This window comes from Callospermophilus lateralis, chromosome 5 (assembly GCF_048772815.1).
Source record: "Callospermophilus lateralis isolate mCalLat2 chromosome 5, mCalLat2.hap1, whole genome shotgun sequence".
NCBI lineage: Eukaryota > Metazoa > Chordata > Mammalia > Rodentia > Sciuridae > Callospermophilus > Callospermophilus lateralis.
In genome coordinates, this window is record NC_135309.1 from 47,333,841 (window position 1) to 47,338,947 (window position 5,107).

General features: G+C 38.4%; 1 pseudogene; it reads right to left on the reverse strand.

Annotated features, from left to right (window-relative positions):
• Positions 1-2,284: 2,284 nt before the first annotated feature.
• Positions 2,285-3,426, reverse strand: LOC143399156 (splicing factor 45 pseudogene; annotated as a pseudogene).
• Positions 3,427-5,107: the final 1,681 nt, after the last annotated feature.

Below are 5,107 nucleotides of genomic sequence, written 5' to 3' on the forward strand. Positions count from 1 at the left end.
GAAACAATCTACCCATGTAGACAATTTTCCTTGATAAGTTGTCTTTTGTTGAAACAAAATTCCACAGGTGATATGTAATTTTATTTGGCTTCTTTCTCGGTTAGAGAACTGAAGTGGGTAATGCAAAGTTATAATAGTCTTCTCCTAATCCTCATGTGCACCAACTGTAAAATTCCTTGCTTAGTTATTTTATTAAAAAAAATCTTCATCCTTTGAGGGCTCTCCAGTGCTAACTAACTCTTCCATCTTGAAAGTGTGTTCCCTTTGGTTTCTGATATGGTTTTGGTTTTCTTCCTGCCTCTGAACCTGTTTGTTCTCTCTTTGCTGTATCACCTTCTTCCACTTGCTTCATCTCAGGGTGAAGACAGGAGCCCGCCAGCCATCCTCTCCAAGGCCTGGACCTCTGTTCCTCTCCCTACAATGCACACAGAGACTCACTCACCCTCTGCCAGAATAGCTGGGGACTCAGTAGAGCCAGTGTAAGTGGTCACTCGCCTTGAGCCAGCGTAGAATATTCACTTGTTCTGGGCTAGTGCTGACAGAATCGCTCCCCCTGACCTGGTGTGGATGGAGACCCTCCCCGTGAGCCAGTATAGATATGATTTACCTTTAGCTGGTGACCTTGTCCAGAAGGAATCCCTTCCTCTGGTGTGTGGTGGTGGCTACTGTTGGAGAAACCACATCTGAGAAGGCATGGGAGACCATCGTGTTCTATGGCACTCTCTTCACGATACTGTGTTCAGGGAAGGAGGATGGGGCCAGTGGGTATGTACTGGCTTTTTAAAACCACTCTAAATATGTATTTCTGCTGCATTCTGTACCTTCACATTGCTGTACCATCACCACCACTGAGCATCTCTAGAAATTTCCATTGTCCTGTATTAAACTCTGTGGCAATTAATCAATCCCTCCCTACTTCCCCCCTCTTCTAGCCACAGGTAATCTCTATTTTCTGTCTATTGAGTTTGACTATTCTAGGTAGCTTGTATATATGGAATTATATTTGTCCTTCTGTTTCTGACTTATTTTACTTAGAACAAAGTTTTTAAGGTTCATTAGTACTATAGCATGTTAATCATACAATAAGTTGTTTTAAACTATAGTCACTGTATTGTATAACAGATCTAGTGAAATTATTCCTCCTCTCCCAAGTGAAATTTTATATCATTTGACCAAAATTTCCCAATTCTCACAGCCTTCTTAACCTTCATCCTGATAACCACTCTTCAATTTTCTGGTTCTATGATTTCAATTTTTTAAAATTCCACATAAATGAGGTCATGTAGGCTTTGCCTTTGTGTGCATTTTACACACTGAATTCAAATATTCAATGTTATTTTCTTTGCCCTTTGTCTCTGTTGAGTATGTTTACTGGCCCTCGTTATTACAACAGAATTTACAGTGCTTAAAATTTAATATGACTGTTGGGATTTTCTTCTTGATTTAATATTCTCTTCATGTAGAATGTGACTTATAAGTGACTGTTAAAGCCTTCTGAATTGTTTTGTTATTGTAACTCTATTAACCCATTGGCTCAACAAATATTTATCAATCAGTTAATATCATATGCAAGATATTTTGGATACTTTAAGTATGCAAAGGTGAAATATTAAAGGATGAATAATAGAGTACAAAAGTAGAATAATAATCCACGTTGGGAGAATATATATCCCAGGAAAGGAAAGAATTATTTCCATAGGAAATAATTTCTTTTTCAAAGTCACTAAAGAGAATATATATCTAAAAAGGAAGAAAGATAAAGTAACAATGAGAAATAAAGAATCAGAACCAAGGGAAGATGGTGGCGCTAGAGGAAAAACTGAGGATAGGGGCAGCACCACTTAAGAACTAAAAAGAATAGCAAGGAAGGGAAGTGATGGGACAAACACCAGTCATTCCCAGGAGATTAAGCTTGAAAACAATTGTAGAATATTCAAAATTGAAAAAAAAACACAGAAATAAAATTTCTTCAATAACATAATGAAGAAATTGTGAATTGAAAATTGGACCAAAGAAAGAAAGAGCATTTAAAGACATATTTTAATAAATCTTTTCTGAAATGAAGAAAGAAGTGCATTTTAGTGTGGAGATTTTTTTTTGAATTTTTGAAAGGATTTTTATATTTTAAAAAGTCATAAAATAAAAAAGAAATCAATCAACATATATCTGAGAAGTCCTTCTAAGAGTCTCATATTCAACAGCCACAGAGGCCATTGCATTTTTCTACCTTTGTTCAATTTGCAATTCATTTAAAGATCATCAGACATGACTCTAGTCCTTAAAATCAAACTTGTTCCAACAAATCCAAAACCCCGAATTTATCCAGATTGTACAAACATGCTTTTACCACCCTTCCACCAAAATGCCTCCCATTCAGATCAACAACAGCTCCAATTGCTGATTTGACTCTCTCAAATTCTAAAAATATTGGAACTGCAATTCCTGGAGCACCAGGAATTTCAAATGTCACACATCTTCTCCACTTTGCCATATTTTTCACATTCTTCCTTGGTTTCAACTTCCAAGTCCTCATATACCTCTCCTGCACCATTCGTGTGTCTCAGTAGGACCACTTTAGTAGGACACTTAAGTATTTCAGTTAATGGATTTGAATCAGACTTTGTGGAGGCATCCTGAGACTCATCCTCCTCATGGCATCACTCACAAGGACCTTGCCGCCTCCTTGCTGGTCTTTTCCACCGACAAGGTGGTGCTCAGCCCCTGCTAGTGCTCCCCCAGACCCTGGCCTTCCTGGAAGCCATACTTCTGCATGATCTTATGTGCAACTGTGCCACCCATGTTAGCAAGGAAAGTTGCTAGGGCGGTTGGAAATCTCTGTTCCTCATACACTGGGGAAAGAATTGCAGCTTTGGAAGACTGTGATGGAGGTCTGGAGCCCTCTTCATGGGGGAAAATCTCTGGGTAACTCTGTCTTTTTCTACAAGAGTTGTGGGTGGGGCGATGGCAGTGCTTCCCACACTTCTTTTCCAGCTCTTGCTCATACTCTTCTTCCTCATCAGAATCTGGATCTGGTCACCTTGACAACCCACTGGCTTCAAGTCTCTGTATGTTTTTTTCCCTTGTCTTTGGTGCTTCACTAATTTCTCATCATCTTTAGGAAACATAGGATCATATTTATCAGCTAAGGAAATTAGAACTTGCCCTGAAGAAAACCCACTGGGAACAGGGTCCTTCAGGCCAGCTGCTACCTGTGCTGGTGTGTCCACAATTGGCCAGTGGTCTGAGGAGCCACTCTACTTCAGATCAATGATTGGAGCAAGGACTGTACTTTGTCCTTTGGCTCTTTGCTTGAGTGACAGCTGCTTTCTTCACCTGAAGCGGTGGCTGCAGAAGTTTGAGGTTTGGGGACCAGCCTTCTGTTTTTGAGTCACTAGTCTCCACTCCCAGCTCATCATACAGGGACATCTTTTTAGTCTAAAGCCAGCCAGTCTGGCCGACTCTACCCATGGGCCACAGTGGCGTCCACACGGAGCCCGGCCACACCCCATGGACTGCCACAGCCTGCCGGGGCTCCCAGTTTGCGCCTAGTCAGCGGGGCAGACCAAGGTGCAGGGCAGGGTCTTGGGAGAGGGTGTCTGCCTTTTTTTTTAAACTTAGTTTAAAAATTTATTAGCATAAACAATGTGGATTTATTTATGTGCTTGTTATGTATCAGGTGTCCCAAAGAATGAAGTGTAGTCCAGAGAAAATCCGAAAATATGTCAGCTGGATCTCACTCCAAGGGCATCTTCTGCCAGTGCTTCAACTAACTACAACTTGATCGACATCTGAAACTTTTCTAATTAGCATAATGCATGTCAGTAATGGGTTTTCATTGGGGAAGTTAGTGGGTTAGTTGACATGGTTGAAAGTTAGAAATGAGCTCTTGAATTGGAGATTAAGGTAGTCAAAATACCTGGGTTGATAAAGATATTTCACAGATAATCTTTACATTTCTGTGAGAGGTCAATACTCTAGAAAGATCTGTATTTTTCACCCACGGGACTAAAACCCATGGCTTTATCCCTGAAAAGTGTGTCCAGACATTGAAGGGAAGATTTCCGTGGGCCTCATGATAATTATGGGGGTACCAGGTTATTGTCTCTCAAATATTATTCTATTTGCTCTGAGGAAACCATCTTTGTGTGGTTGGATCACCTACAAGGACAGATAACTGGGACTTCATATACTGAAAACTTGTTTGAAATATTTTGTGCCTGTTATTTATATAACAAAATATTGTGCTTGTTATTTAAAATTTTGTTTTACAAATATCTGTATGGCCCAAAACTTACCTTCCTTAAAATCTGATAGTGAGGTTGTGGGGGAATAGATTATTTGTACTTAGCCTAAATATGTCAGAGCTAAGAATTATCATGACAAATTTGATGTTGGCCAATGCATAAGAATTTATAACTGTAGATTCAAAATGTACAAGGTTGTTCCAGGGAAAAAAATGATGCAGGTTGATCTGAATCAACTGACTATTCAGAATATTTCCTAATGAACCTGCTAGACTTGATGTATAAATAATTCTTTGGGAATCTTAGAAAAAATTCAGGATACCTAGAAGGGAAGACATAATGCCATCAATGATTATCAGAAAGTAAGACTATGCTGTGGGGTTAAAAAAAAGTAATACAATAATTTTTATACCCAGCCAAGTTGTCATTTAGAAATCAAACAAAAAGACACCTAATGTATATTAAGAATCTGGGGAAGAGTTAGCATAGAATTGGGGAGAGAAAACTATGATTTTCTGGTGATCCAGAGATAATTATCTCAAGAAATGGAAAGCCATTATATGAAAAAGCCTTGAATCTATTTAAATTCATATCTAACTGTAAACATCAGTTATAATTAGGTAGCAGGGCTTAGTTTAAATGTTATAAATATTGAAAGAAAAGTTGCTCTGTGGGTTGCAACAAATATCCATGGAATTTAACATTAAAATGACATGCAAATGACAAATTAAGAGACAGTATCATATTAAATAGAAGAAAAGTTTGTATGACAAATGTTTCTTATAGACATTTAAATGAAATATAATATAAAATTCTGTAAAACAAAATAGAAGGCAGCTTACAGAGGAAATTTAATTGTTCTG